The 17,015-nt window shown below is 36.6% G+C and overlaps 2 protein-coding genes across 2 annotated transcripts in view; one reads left to right on the top strand and one right to left on the bottom strand.

Annotated features, from left to right (window-relative positions):
- LOC107225557 (uncharacterized aarF domain-containing protein kinase 5) overlaps window positions 1–17,015 on the top strand; it is a 67,469-nt gene that overhangs the window by 38,726 nt on the left and 11,728 nt on the right. The gene's annotated exons all lie outside the window — the stretch shown is intronic.
- Window positions 1–17,015, bottom strand: part of LOC107225559 (tumor protein p53-inducible nuclear protein 2) — a 62,352-nt gene that overhangs the window by 37,575 nt on the left and 7,762 nt on the right. The gene's annotated exons all lie outside the window — the stretch shown is intronic.

The following is a 17,015-nucleotide window of genomic DNA, read 5'->3' as shown; positions in this document are numbered from 1 at the left end:
ATAGAGAGAAAGAGAGAGAGAGAGAGAGAGAGCTGCTTGTATTTTCCCTCCCTCCTCTCCGCGCCGCGGTGAACCGCTTACTTTTAAGCGAGAAAAACCGATCTCCGCCCGCGGCTTGCAGACCTCTCGATGTTGTCTGAACAAAGAAAAAGCGCCGCGCGGTTGTCATGCGACGTATGACGACGACGACGATGATGATGCAAGTGCCTGTACATAATCTAATACACAGATACGTACGCGGATTATAACAGGATATAATTTCGTCAATTACAGTAGCTGCGACATGTGCAATAGATATTACGTTGCATAGATTATGCTTGGACGAATGTGTGTCGCGTTTTCTTTCTATAAACTTGTACATACTTCCTCGAATCACGATACGTATCTAACTTTTACATGTATGTACATAGTTCATACGGTATAATGCCTGAAAAGCTGACGAAGAAAGAATTTAGAACGCTTATTGTAAATCGTCTATTTTCATTCGGTTTAGCGGAATTGATCAATTCATTCGTAGGAACGACGATCGTGATATTGAAATTTCCAAGTGCTAAAGGAGCGGTTCAAAACTATTACGTTGATACGAAGGTGACGAGAGACTCTGGTGCAGTCTAGCCGTTTGTTTAACTTTGAACTTGAGAAAAAAAAAATCGTCATACATCACTGTTGACCTAGTATTGTACACGTATTACGCGTACTTCACGCGTAACGCTGTCAGTATTTGTGTTTATACATGTACACATGTACATGTCACATGTTAAAAACGTGTATAACTGGTTTAAATGGCATATGTATGTATATATGTATGTGTATATATATATATATATACTTATAGGTACATATAATACTAAATACTTGTAATGGAAAATAAACTTGAGCAACCGCGTGCGTTGAGAATGAAAAAAAATTTTTCTCTTTCATAGAAAACCTCGACAAGAGTCTACCTGTAATAATGTGAAGTAGGTATACCAATTACACGCCACCGAGCCACGGCTTTCTCGTAACCGTTTTCCATTGTACAGTTTTCTCCGAAGTGCGCAAGTATTACAGGTACATGTATAATAGAATGTAGATGCATAATAGATTCGCCGCCCTCAAGGTTGCGCGCTGAACACACAATTCCACGACTGCTTTCACACCGTCGCGAGTGAGCTTTATTCGTATTGTTGTAAAAGTTATATTGTATTATACAAATGGCAGCCTGCGGCACATTTATGTCAGTATGTATACGCAATTATACAATAGGTACATGTAATACACGTGTACTTTGTATTGTGGAAAATTTATGTAATTACAAGATTTACGGATAGATATACAATGGGGCATTCCATGACATCTCTATCAAGATTCTACATCGATTTCTCAGATTGTTTTTATAATTTTTTTTTATTAAAGTACATCACGAAAAATCCAATATCAATTTTTTTTTAGATTTCTTCGACCCAGAATATCTGAAGTATGATTTAAAAACTTGAAACAAGAACCCCCACTTTGTAAAAACTGAAAAATTTCAGAAAACTTATGAAGTATAACAAAATTTTTGACACCTATTAAAATATGGAGATTTTATGACTAATATAATTCATACGTATATATATATATGTGTGTGTGTGTGTGACATATGTGTATACATGGACGTATAAATTAACGCGATGTGGAAAGAGAGAAAAGTTTCGCTGACCTTACCAAATGTGGTAAAAGCATTAATGTCTTTCTTTGATTCAAAGTAATACGTACACATACATACACATATATGATCCATCATTTGACTCAACGTGAACCAGTGATCGAGGGAAAAGGAAAAAATTTCATCGATAAGTGAACTCATATTCGTTTCAATGGAAAAAAAAAATGAACCTGGTAAAAACACATTTCTTTCGCCATATTTGGTAACAGTAACAAAATGCTGTGTGTATTTATTTTCTTTTTCGTAATGGACTTTGACACAGCAGATGACAGAAGATAAAAAAAAAGGTTATCGCGCGTGTACCTACATATTGATAACGAAGCAAATGAGCGGTGAAAAAAATTTGCGATAAAATTCGCGCGCACTGCGTGATTCACCTCCGACATTGCGATATGCATCTATTTATATATATGTATAACGTACGTACATTATTCTAACTGCGAGACGCCCGGTTTGTTGCTGTAAAGATTTCGCAAGCTTCGACGCGCGTGTATAGTGTCGAACACATCGATACACCTGTTGAGAGAGGAAGAAGAGAAGATGGAAAAAACGACCCGCCTGGCAATCGCGGAGGAAAATTTTCAGCTTTTCGACAATAAAAATAAAAATGCAGCTACCCGCATTCGATTTTTTTTGTGTTTAAAAAATGATTAAGTATTTCATATATCGTAAATCATGTTTATTGCCATTTCGTATTTTGGATTCAAGTGAAATTTTGTTTCCTCTCAGGCCGTATTTTCCTTTATATTACACGTTTCATTCGAAACGATTGCTGTTAACGAATTCTCTTGCAGCCTCCTTGTTGTGCCTGTATCATGAATTCCTACCGTTGAACGATAACAAATTGAAAAATGTATAATACGCACGGACTTGCTTATCGACCGCCCCGCAGTCTGCACCGTCACTCACGTTTCCTTCACTTTGGTAATTATTGAGCTTATCAACAGCTGATCGTATCGCGGACGGACTTTTGTATTCGTTATGCAACCGGCGATCCAGAAAAATCGGTACGTAGGTACTTTCGACCGTTATCGTATCGCGTATCGCAACAAAGATGACGAAAGCCGCGATACCTTATCGATTATACGTGTGTGTATGTATACGTGATATTCGCACACCCGTTATAAGAAATTGAAATTTTCCTAAATGTCGTTACTGTTTCTATAATAGTACTCTGCGTATTAGACGACGTTAATTAGGCTGGCCGCAAATTTTGGAGAAAAAACCAATTCCATTACGTTTCCAGGTTTTCCAGGACCTAACGATAAGAAAGTTACTAAAACCTAAATCGTTTAGCCTATTAACTCTGTATTCGGTTGAAATTCAAGTCAAATTCCAAAAAAAAAAAACAAAAAATCCCTGACAATTCTCGGGTTTTCCATGACCGCTTTTAAATTCCCAGACATTTCCAGGTATTCCAGGTGTGTGGGAACCCTGATAACGCTTTTGCGGATTACGAACGGATAATCCCTCTTATTTCATTAATCATCAGGGTGATAAACTTGTGTCTCGCGTTACGAAACCTTTTTTCTTTTTGCACTGTATCTTCGAACCTGAAAGAAAATCCCGATATGTTGCAGTTGATGCATCGAGCTTTGCACTTAATGCATCTATACAATTACAATTGTTATTATAATAATATCAAGAATCGAAAATCTATATCTGACATTATTGCAACTTGTTTCTTTACAGATTTTTTTATTCGTGTCGTAGACACAGACTGTAAGCAATCGCGAACATGATCATCATCATGACCATGACGATGATCCGTAGAATGAAAATAACATCGCGCTTATGATAGATAAAAAAGAACGTTCTGAATGTGAAACAGCCGAAGCATTCTCAAGTCCAACCGCGGTACACAGAGCTTATAAAAATCAATTTTCAAACTGTTCGGGCCGTCGCATATATATATATATATACATTTAGCAACATCGAGTTTACACGCATCCCAAAATAGGTATTTCAGAGATTATAGCCTGCACGCAACGGCCACGTGGCCCAGTTGTATTTACGAAGTGCTGACAAAACGGGAATTGCATATAAATATAAATATACATATACATACCGGCGAACGGAAAACCGAGACCGCTGACGAAAGAAATGGATTAAACGCATCGTCGTGAGTTCGAATAAATTCGGATACGGAAAAAAAGAATTGCACGAAAGAGGCTGACGCGCAAAACGTGCTGCAAAGTATTTTACCTTATTTTAAACGTTAAAAACTGTTTGCTTTAATTAAAGATTCGAAAGTATAATTACACATGCCTCGGGTTAGCTTTAATTAACTCGCCCCTTGGCAATCATTATGCGCAAAGTGATTTGTTTCCAACGAGTACAACGAATTTGAAAATAATCTCGCGATGACCGGCCTTTGAATGTAAAATAAAAGAATTTTGAAACAAAAGATAGGATGTCTGAGCGTTAGGCTTCGAATTTAAAGTCGAATCATCGATATAATTACCAAAAATACGTTATATCGTATTTACAAATAAGTTGGTGAATTTAAATTGAATCGAAATATATGTACGAAAGTAAAAAAATTAATTAGCGTTTCGTGATTAGATGGATGTAATAATTTTAGGATCAAGAACAAAATAATCACTTCCGAATATCTGTTTAAACTTTTATTGAAATAAAAAATTTTATTCGTTCTCGCGATGTAATTAAGTGCGTTTAATCACTTTTTGTCCAATAATAATAAACATACCTATTATGATATATTTATTCTGGAACGGACTTGTTTGTTGTGCAGAATTCTGAAACTTTGATAATGAGAAAATATGCGATAGTATATTTCGATGAAAATTGTAATAAGTTCTCTCCGCCGCAATAAGTGTTATAATTTAGGGCGTCTTGATAAAATACTCAGGGAAACGACATTCGACACGCGTTTCAACTGTACCTACACGTGATAAAAAGCAGCATATGCAGAGGCAGACCCGAGGCTTGTATTACAGGACTGCAGACGTTATCGATTCGGGAACTCGGTTCACTATGAATTATTATGCCCATAATTAGCACAATGTTTATCCGCACGTATATGTATACACAAATACCCAAGCAGAACGAGATAATCGCTGCGTCTCGTATGTATAATTTACATACACAATATATATGTTTATATTTATATCTCTGTATAACGCACGCGCGATAATAACATTTTAAACTGCGTAAATGTGTAAAAAATAGTTGACGATAAGTATAATAATAGTGTGCGCGTGTAACCTTGTGTATAATGAAATTTACATGATATCTGCACCCGCACATTTTTCTCGCGTATCTATCACACATGCATGTAACATACATATGAATACTTTATAACGGGTGTGTATATATGTACACATGTATATGTATATATATATATAAAGTGAGATTACCGGACGTGAGTTAATTGCGGCTATTGCGCATACGACAAGTTACTGATATCAATTATTTTTCACCTACAACAGTAAAAAAAAGAAAACACGTTCCAATTGCAGCAGCCGAGACAAAGAATATTTTGCAGTCGTGTTACGTATACGCTGGGGAGGAAAAGATGCACGGTATAATATAGATTTAAAAGAAAAAAATGTAAGTAAAAACTAAAAGGAAGAAACGTAGACGAGAATAAGAAAAATAAACAAAACGATTTTACATTGCGTGCGTGTATATAATTTGTCAGATACTACTCTGTATATATGTGTGTATGTACAATAGATAAGAGACGAGACGAATTGCAGCTTTTCGCGGATGAACAGTTTCGCCAATATATATAGATCGCGTAAATCGTCTACGTGACGTGCCTTCCCTCCGAGTTTATAAGAAAATGGCTTTACGGTCCGCACAACGCGATGAGACGTAAATTAATGATCCGTCCATTTCTAGTTTGCCGCTCGTTTAGTATCCTAATATTTACCGAAACGAAGTCAACATCGATCCCAATTTTTTTGTCTTTTTTATTTATTTTTTTTTAACTATTCTCTCGTTTAGTCCACGAGCCTACGTGTCGATTGGCACGTAATTTCATTTCGATTGAAAAATAATGTGTAACGTAGTAGCGCAATTTGCGCAAATAATCTATTACGTACGGTAGGTATACACAAGATATATCTACAAACAAGCAAGAAAATTTATACGATATATGACATAAACGGTAATTTCCAGGCTTGTTATATCATGGGCGTATAATTGTACGACTCGACTCTCGTACAAATATACATATATACATTATATATACATATGTATGGATGCATACCAATATATGCACTTGTAGTGTACCAACCGTCGTACGGTTTTCTGATCTGATTTCATCCCGCGTTGAGCCAATTATTCTGCTCGTGTCACAGCTATTGCAATATATTTGCATGTGTGGAATGAAGTGTGAAGAAGAAGAAAAAAAAAAGATACTCAAACCTGACCGAGAATTTCATCATAATTGCAGGCAGCAGATATAGATTTTTCAAAACTCGATGTGTAGAATTTAGTGTAACACAACTGTATTAGATTTTCGAAATTGAGGAAAGAAGTTTCTTAAAAGTATTATATATATTTAAAAAGTGTACAATCAACGAGGTATTGAATATGCCTTTTCATTTCCTTTCTTTCGAACTATAATTGTAAACGGCGAGAGTCAGTCCCTATGATCCTTATTTTTTGACACTCTCCTTTATTACAAATGTATGTACAACTATTATTGTACGTAGCTCCGCTGCATGTATATATTATTATCATCATTATCGTCTCGACACATACATGGGAATGCAGTCCTCAATTGAGATTGAATGAACAATCAACCTGAAACCTTAGAACAATGACAATCGGGTCAGTTTGAAAAAGAACGATCAAACCTTGATTTTTACGTAATTGAACGAACACACTGCAAGCACTTGTATTATATGTATATATATATATATATGTGCAAATATATACTCGAACTCAAGATTATTGATCCTATATGACCTAGTTGTCAGTCGACAAGCAGAGACGAAATTAACGTCTTTCTTATATCACGTATTAATTATTATACGCATTCGTGTGGTGAAAATTTAGTGGCTGTAGTTTCATCTTTTACTTCACGTTGAAAGAGAACAATAATTATTTTTCCATACATTTGCAAGGGAGAGATATAGAGAGATAGCGAGTAAGAATTGTTTGCGAATTTTTGTTCGAATAATACCGCGAAGATTAATATATCCCCTGGGGCAATTAAGATTATAAAAAACGAGGAATCGTGTAACAACGACGTCTTTGAAAAGCTCATTAAAAGGTTAATCACGAGAGAGCAGAACGCGCCCGACGATCGTATTATTTTCTGCTCAACCGAGCACCGATGCACACACGGATGCATCGCGAAGCCCCGGGGTCAGGCCTCGACCCTGGTTTTGCTTTATTTCCACTCTCCACCCCTTCGGGCAGAAAGCTCGCCGGCTTCGTTCGACAATTTTCAACCTCCTCGAGTGTCTTAACTCTTGCCGGAAAATTCAAACGTGTTGTAAGTAGGTATATTACGCATTGTAGAGCGTATACAGCCAGGTATACGCATATAATATACTTGTATAATATATATATCTGTTCGAGGGAAAGTGCAAGGATAAAAAAAAATAGGCACGAAGTCGTATGAAAATGAAAAGAAAATATACGTCCAAGTCGGAGTTGTGCAACAGCAGCAACAGCAGCTGCATCCTCTTTTCGCCAGACTTATATACGCGGGCCAATAACCTCCGCGTCTACCGCGTCTCCGGAGTTCATAGGTACGTAACGTACGTACGAACGTAGTATACATGGGAGGATTATTTATGAGTCTGACAATACGTCGCAATGACGTATTATGTCAACGGAGGTACACGACTAACATCTGCACCCGTGGATTGCACACACACAATGTATAATATATATAATCATACGTGTCACGGATTGGAAGAAGGCACTGCATACTTACATATACGTAGATGCATGCATGTCCGTATTTTGTGCCCGGTGCATCACGGTAAAGAAAAATATCTGACAGCGAATTTTAACAGCAATTTATATATCTTCAACATTTGTGCGGAGAAAAATTTTGTGCAGAGAGATTTGATTTGGCAGAGTTGTGCGAAATGCATCGTCAACTTCTTTACAATGTTCGAAAGAGTTTTTCTTTCTTCTTGTAATATAAGAACAATCGAGCCGCCTCTATTAAATTATAGGATACTTAAACGATGTGTAGCAATTAAGGGTGTAGGTATAACAATTGTGATCGGAACGGCATTCCGATATATATTATATAATTATACCAATATATTTTCTGTGTTTCACTGCATTTAATTCATTATCAAAGAACCCTTTTATTCTCTTGTTACTCGAAGTTACAATATGTATACGTATGTACACATAAAACACACTTTTGTTAAAATAAAAAGTTTTTTTTCGTTCTTACCACCCGAAATGTTAGTGTTTGAAAGAAAAGGATTCGCCCGAAAGATGAGGTCTCCAGCTCAAGTCTAACAGGTCGGTCCTTAAGTTTTCATTTCCTGTTTGTTTAACATGGAAAAGTTTCACTTATCGTTAAAAGTTAAAATATCCGTAAACTATTCATTGTTTTTCAATATCATGCGTAGATCTTTACACCTGATTTTACGAGCTTTCCAAATATCTGTAACGAAGTACAGTTATCATCGTTAGGACACATATTACACGTATTACAGTCATCTAAAAACTACCGATTTTTATCGAAACAGAGAAAATCGGTAGTTTCTTAATGATGATGACTATGCTTTGTTATAGAGGTTTGGAAATTATGAAAAATTAGCTGCAGGAATCTATTCGTGAATTTGAAAAATATTAAATACTTCACGAGTATTTTAACTTTTACGAGAAAGTGAAATTTTCCCATGTTAAATGAATAGGAAATAAAAATTAAAAAGCGACCTGTTAGACTTGAGCTAAAGAGCTCATCCTTCGGGAGGATTTGTTTTTCCATCGAACACTAACATTTCAGGGAGTAAGAGCAAAAAAGACCTTTTTTTAGAACCCGTCCTAAAATATATATTACAGGTACATCGATTTCGTAAAATTTCATTCCGTTTTCACGAAACAAAAATAATCCGTGAAGTCTTCATGGAAACTGAATAGATGAACCATGTAACGTGAAGAAAAAACATTTCACTGCAATTGTGATCCGAATTGTAAAACAAAAAAAATTTCCCTGACATGGAAAATACAACTGCCAAATCTGTATATGTATAATAACGAGATAAATATACGAATAAACATTCGAAGAGAACCTTCATCCAAATATTCGGAACAAATAATTAATGCACGGAGAAAAGAGTTTATTCATTGTTAACAAACGTATATTAGGATATAGCGAAATGAATATTTCGTTATTATTATCAAATTTTATTTCAACCAAATATAATTTGTTAACCGTTAACAAATTTCCACCCATCATTATTGAGCTCGGTGTCAGCTAAAATTTGATAATAACAAAAAAACACTTAGGTATTTCATTATATCCAGATATACGTCTCTTGACAAAAAATAAAATCGTTTCTAATTGATGATAAGTATAAAAGACGCGGTATAAAAACTGTAATAAAGAGGAGTTGAAATACGATACGTACGATTTTCCCAAACATCACTTGCTCCGTACACAATTTTAACAACTCGGCATTACGCAACCCGGCTATGTAATATTCGAACAATTATGCGCAGACTTCAGGTGTGTGATGTTCACACATCCGAAGATTATACCTTACTCATCGTACATATACACATATATATATATATATGTATATATATATATATGTAAGGTCTGCACAATTTATGTATAATTGTATACCTAATTGAACGAATTACAATTCTTACAGACTGCTTGGCAACAGCTACCGTGATAAATTGATTACATATCGCGCCATCACCAGCAGACTTCAATTCTGCGTATTTTTTCACCTGTCAATGGCGCTCGTAAAGCAGCGACAATAATTCACGCCAATTACTGTGTGTATATGTGTATGTTACTTATAAATTATTCCCTCGATATCCCGTAACTTTCAAACTGTCAATATTATACAACAAGTGCATTATTCAAGTGAAGAGACATTTCCTCGCTCGGGATTATTGATCCGCTAGTTGAAAGAAAAAGCGTAATTAATTATTATTATCACGATTGAAAAAGCATAAAACAAAATCGTCAGACTTGATGATTTCATTGATGCCGGAATTATTGTATACGTACAGGAATATAAGGTATGTAAAACGGAACAATGTATGTACAATAGTAGAGGTCGAAAGTTTTTCATACCGCGGGATCGAAGAAGAAAAAAATACATCAGTTCCTGCGCTGAAATCTAAACAACCCGCTCGACAGAAATTTCTGTCGAGAGAGAGAGAGAAAACAGTGGATAAATAAATAGAGAAACGGAAAGGTGACTTGTGGATACCTCGTCCGAGTATAAATATAATACGTAAAGTACGCACGAACCTCGCAACCTTGGCTGAGAAACATAGATTTGGTATTTTTAGTACACAAGTTCAGGTGCAAAGTTAAACTACGAACAAATTAGCTTACGCGATTTTGACACCCACGCTCGCGTCTCGAGACCGCTGTTTAAACTTCAATTTTTACCTTATGCCCGCCTAAATTTAGACACGGATGTATAAAAATGTAAATATGCGTCTAATTTTCGACGTAAAGCGCAATTAGTCGATCCTCCGAGTTCTAATCACGCTATATCGATCTCAGTGGATTCATTATCGATACAAGTGAATTCGAAGATATTCTGATCAATTATTAATTACTATCGCTTTTAATAGTAAGGTTCAATTCAATTTAATTTATAGATTCTAATTAATTCGGAAGGATCTGCGTATACGGACAAATCTTTTAAACATCGTTCGAATGACAAACACGTTCAATCCAATGTACAGTTGAATAAATTCTCTCGTTATTTTAAGATACAAAACAATTATTCAATCTCAATTTCCTTCACAAACGAATAACTTTAATCGAGAAGTTCATCGACCGATTTACTTCTCGCTCTCGATCACTCGTCCGGGTTGAGAAAGCTCGGGGCAATAAATAGGCGAGGCACCTGTTTAATTTGGACTCACAATGAACTCGCTAAATTATTTCCTCGTTAAATGGCGAAAACGAATGACAGCAAAGACTCAGCGAGACGTATTCGCAACCGCGAGAGTGTTAATCTCGGATAGAGTCAATTCCCATTTCCGGTTCCCGGTTACCCTGCAGCTCGTCTCGTCGCGCGGACGGGATGAGAGAAGAGCCGGAGGGCATCGATCCCGGTACTGTAAACACTAAACAAAGGGAAAGGGTCTATCTGCTTCGCAGGATGCGGCAGAAAAGGGCTGCAGGTATGATATGATCGGATAAAGGCACAGTTGCACAGCGCAAAGACGTACCTAAGGCACCGGGTTGAAATTCTGAATTTGAAAAGTTCCGAAAACGCCAAATTCTCAAGTTCTTTGTCGTGAAACTTGACGTAAAGGAATCAAACTTTGAGGAAACATCAAAGTCTCGAATGGTCCGAAACCCGACGCTCAAAGTTCCGAAAGGACAAAATTCCGACAAGTCAAAGTTCCAAAAGTGAGATAATTTGAAAATCTGACAAATCGAAACTCCGAATTATCGAAGATTTTTAGTTCTATAAATTTTTGGTTTGGTAAAAAATTTCACCACTTTGATCTTTCTTTGTTTAGGATTTTCGATATTATTACGTTAGGAATCCTGGTCGTTCTGATTTTTGGTCTCTCCGATTTCTTACACCCACTCGTTGAGTGAACTAATATTGCGAGTATATATTTTAATTTTCTGAATTTCACTCTATCGAAACTTTATTTTTCGGAATCTGGCATTTCAGAACTTTAAGCCGTCGAGTTTCCGACCATTCGAAACTTTGTTGTTTCGTAAAAGTTTGGATTCTTTACTTCAAGCTTCGCCGCCAAATAATTCGGAATTAGGCGCTTTCAAAACTTTTCAAATTCGGAACTTCGGATTTATCGGCACCTATATTGGCCAAGACGCGTACCCGCTATGGACACACTTAAATGCCAGCCTGAGGCGATTTCGGCCGATTTAACACTTTGAACGCCCTAGATTTTGATACCCTTTAATCGATTCAATGAACTGCAGCTCTGAGAAATTATCGAACTTGTGCTTCAAACTGATCGATGAACATTCGGTAGAAGAAATCACTTGGATTTTTTAATTCTGAATCGTGATGAACACATTGTAGTTGAAAATATATTGCGCAGCGAGTGAAAGTGTCGATTGTTTGTGGAAATATAACCCAAGGAAACTAGAAACAATGAATTTGGGTACAAATGTAATAATTGCAACTACACAAAGAACTGCTCACATATTAATAATCTAATAATTAGATGCACCTGAAAAGTATGCACCTGTTATCTCATTATTTATGCGATTTTTAAATGAATTCTTCCACCACGTATTCACGAATAGTTATACATATAATCATTTAACGAGAATTATTTCACAACTATCCGCAAGTAATCTCAAGTGATTAATTGGTCGAAACATTGGAGCGTTAATTAACCGATCAATCTCCGCCAACAGATCGCTTCAAGCACCGTTTTCCTCTGTGCACTTCGATTTTCGTGTTTAAATATTGAAACGCGGTATTAATTTTTGATTTCCGCTCACGCATGACACTTCATTATTACACATGCTTACGAGGCATTCCACCGCAAACTGACCTACCTCTGACTCTCACCATGGGGGATTTTATTTATTTTTAAATATGGTGTAGAGTGTACAAAAAATCACCCTTTACCGAGTTTTAGCTTTTTCGGACCGCGGGCTTGATTTTTACGTAGTTCCCAAAAAAACAAAAACCCAATTTTCGCATGAATAGCCCTAATCGATGGGCGTTGAATTATTCGCATGAATTTTTTGTCGAAAAACGAAATTTCAAGACCAAGATGAAAGTAGGCAAGCTTTTAATTTATAAGCTACAGCCGAAAAAAATAATTTAAAAGTGAGAGAAATCGAATTAGATATAAATTGCAAAAATACAAATTTATACTTCATACGTGCTTTCTCACTATTCATCTGTAGCTTCTAAACCACAAGCTTCCCCATTTTCATGTTGGTCTCAAAATTTTCATATTTTAACAAAGAGAATTAATGAAAAAAAATCAAAGCCAGTCGATTGGGGCTGTTCATTCGAAAATTGGATTTTCGTATTTTTAGGAGCAGTAAAAATCGACCCAGTGAAACATGTTTTTTTCTTTACACTCTACACAATATTTGAAAATAAAACAAATTGCCGATGGCGAGGCTTAAATGTGGAATGCCTGATATACATACCTGCGTTGCTGCGTAAGTATTGGAGAAAAACAGTTTTCCAAAAATATACCATAAAATCGTTGTTATACGATCGTGGATGATATATAGTTATACCTATTGATATCCACATATAACGTGTATGTTTATACGTACGTGTACATAACGACTATACGGTGGACTGAGCGCGGGTCAATGTTCCGAAAGGTCAAGTTTCAGACAGCCATCACACCGAATAGTCGAGCTTTACGAGTTATCAAGAAGAGTACCAATATTGTGCTAGTCACGTGTCGATGATAATTTACAAGTGTTTGCCAGAAAATTATACAAGACGCGGTAAAGATTAGGCTGAAGTTGGTATCGTCATCGGGATGATTCACGTTTCGTCAAAATCGTCATAGACCATAATTTTAGAAATCTATGAAACGCGTTAAATCGTAACAAAACAAAGCGTATTCGTATCTTGAAAAACTTGCCTACATCAAAGTGACTATAAAATGTCTAACTAGTCAACTTTTGCTCGGGTGTTTCGTAACGTTAATGTTATAGTAACCGACAACTTCAGCCTATCAACAAAATGTCTTGCACGCATGACGCATTCATCCCAATTTCCAATGACTGCACTTTTCCAAACGATCAGCTGTAATGTAAAGGCTACGATCTAAATGTTCATTCGCATTTGTTGACAAACATTTTTCAGGACGATTGTGATTTTCCTATCGTTGGGAGACCTGAGCAAGCACATTTCTCGCAATATAAAATAAACTACCAGTTAACCTAGATATAAATTCGTATTTCGCAACGACTTGTAAACTGCGCAGATTTGAGTTGTTCCCACTCCGTGCTCTAGCCCTATTAATATTTCGGTTTTGGAGAGGTCTTATGTAACTGGACATTGGTTGGGAAACGGCCAGGAATAATCTTTGAGAAAATTCGCGCCTGCCAAGCCCGAGAAGGTGATTGGAAACGGCCGATGGCCATTGACCCCGCGTATATTATCGGGAGACATGAATACATAGTATCGATAAATTGTGGTGATTTAGAAACCTTTTTTTATCATAACACGCCTGTATACACAAGATTTCACCAAGTGCTCAGAAAACTATTCGCAAAAGTCAAAGCTGTGGCGGGAATTTTTTTTCTTCGATTGTTTTTTTAAAATGTTTTTTTTTCTAATTTCGTTCGATTTCAGCTTGCCGCTTCGAATTATTATCGGGTCCAATTTCAGCGACGCGCAAACGTTCGAGGGTCGGTGGATTTGAAGTGAAGAGTTCAATTTCCGATGGACGTAATAATTCAACTACCTGTGTCAGAGCGCGCGGATTGAGAATCGAAATGTTTAAAGGTGATCCTAATTGCGAGGCGTATCGTGATTTCGCCAGTAGAAGATTATACCCAGATTCAATCGTTGTGTTGGGCAAGGCGTGGTGAAATTGGGTAGCTAGCGGATTGGGCGTTTTGGAAAAGGAAATGATAGTCGAGGTTGAGTGTGTTACCTGCAAGTATCGGACTGAGAGGGACGAACAACGCTCGTTTTTCAACACGCAAACGACTCTCTAGGTGACGAAATTCGTTACATTCTACAGAAAAGCAGTTTCGACATTTTACCGGAGTATCAAATTCTATACATGTATGTACGCATCGGAGTGTTTCGAAATTTAAAAGAAATCGAATTTCCAATGGGCCACACCTGAAATAATTAGATTGGATGGAAAAAAAGTTCAGCCAAAGGATGAGCATTTTAGGTTGAAAAGGTTATTGAAATTATGAAGAAACAATTTGTGGCGTTTCAATTATTATTCCTTTTTTGAAAATTACATTCAACCCAAAGATCACGATCTGTAAGATGACGACATATCAAACTGGAAAAATCCAAATTAACTTGATAACCTTTTTATGAGTTTGAATTGATAATAAAAAAAAAAAAGTCATCGGATACACTTCTCAAATATAAAATAAAGACTTAATGCTACAAGTGTGGGTCTTCTTTACGACGTAAGTTGATATTCTCATTGATGCGAGCAATAAAAAACATTTTTTTTTATTCAGTAGTCTTCGTAATTTATAAAAAATGTAAAAAATCGCAAAATCCCTATCTTCCCCTATCTTTGATTCAACCTATAACGCTTCTCTTTTGACAGATTTTTTTTTTCTACCTAATTTTTTTATTTTCCAACACCCTAACGTACTACATACACGTTATAATTTCAAAATATTTGCAGGTAAAATCAGTTTCCAACACTGAAAAGCTGAAATTAATCGATCTTACATATTCAAGCAAAAATATCAACGACAGACGACTTCTTAAATAAGAACCGTTTCACTGTTCTGTTTAAATATGAATTATTTCGTGACGTCGTAAGCACTTGTAGCGTTCCTGGACGTTCGACGTTGAAGTAAGGCCGCTGATTTTATTGGCCTGTTCCGTCAGATCCGACCAATGAAATGACTTACAAGTCGAGACAGACTTATTGTGGATAATGAACGAGCTCCTATCGCCTGACAATTTCCTCATCGAATCGCGTCATATTTCCGAAAAGCTGACCGATGGTACAGGTTTACTCGGATTGCGTTTGTGCTTTTATACGCCTCTATCTCCCTGTCGAAAATGAGAGAAATTCTGAAATCGTAGAAGCGTTGAATATTCAACAAGTCGTTAGTTCCGATCAGCCATATTTGATGTGACGTGATTTTACTTATTTCATCATTATTCGTGATAAAAATTATCAGCGATCTACGTTAGCAATTGCTGAGTTAGCGACGTACACTTTTATTCAAACTAAGTTTTAAAAATTTTCCTATTCGGATTCGTACCCCCGTTCTCTCACCATTCGACAAGGAAATTTCCTCGCTTCTGACGTCACGAAATATGTACACACACACACATACATATATATATATATATATATGATACGGAAAGGGATTATCAGGTAAACACACTGCAAAATGGCTTCGAAATAGTGACGAAGGTTGTTTTAAGCGAAGATAACTACTATGCCTTAAAGATTATGGAACCGTGACGAAGAGTGACGGTGGGTTGATCCATCCTCGGGGTTTGAGAAGTAGGGTAAAGCCGGAGAGAGCAGAGAAGAGTCGTGTTCGGTGGTAGCCGGAGTCTCAGATTACCGGCAAGCTTCGAAATTCAAAGCCACCGAACGTGGCCAGACAGATTATACATGAAATACTGTATCAGCGGAGACTATAATATGCCCCGAAATAATAATCAAGAGAAGAAACGATAAAACTATGGATAAAAAGATAGAAATTTAACACGCGACGTTGCAGAAACTCGCGGATTGAGTTAATAAACTGAAAGAAGAATTTAAAAAACACGTTTACGTTTATTTTTCTCGTTAACCACTCTAAGAAGTCGATTCTTTTCTCCCCACAATACTCGACTGGGTATGTATGTACATATTTCTTCTCTCTCTCAAACCCGACACACCGCACAAACCGATTTTTCAACGTCTGTACATGCATACGTAGCTCTATGTATTTGTACAAAGGTGTGATGTGTGCACGGTATCCTGTATATACAAACTTGTAACCCAGACGTTGGTAATAACAGGTCCTAGAGTAAGAAATAGAAGAAGAAGATGAGGAAAAAGAGTAATAAGAAAAAGAAACGGGACGCAGGAAAGTTCAAAGAGGCGAAACGCGATGGGCTTCGAACCTCGAAGGGAATCAGGAATAAGATTAGAAATATCTTGGGTATACCCAAAATATACCTGTAGCGAAGGGTATTAACTAAAACCATCACTGGCGACGTTTTGACCGCGAACCGTTGCTTCGGTGCAGCGTAAAAGGAAATTGGAATTTTGTTATGCGGATGTAGTGACGAAATTTTGCACTGACTCATTGCTGCTGTGAGTGGCTGCGGTGTTACAGGAAAGAAAACAACTTTCCGTCGGATATCCGGTAGTGGAAAGTCCGATATTTTGCTTTTTATTTCTCAATCATATCCGCAATCGTTAACGATAAGTGTAAACCGTAAAATTGCTATATTTAAACGGATGATGTAACAACGAAAAAACTTTACCAAGA

The sequence above is a fragment of the Neodiprion lecontei genome, chromosome 2 (assembly GCF_021901455.1).
Source record: "Neodiprion lecontei isolate iyNeoLeco1 chromosome 2, iyNeoLeco1.1, whole genome shotgun sequence".
Taxonomy (NCBI): domain Eukaryota; kingdom Metazoa; phylum Arthropoda; class Insecta; order Hymenoptera; family Diprionidae; genus Neodiprion; species Neodiprion lecontei.
This window is presented reverse-complemented; position numbering and strand designations above follow the sequence as displayed.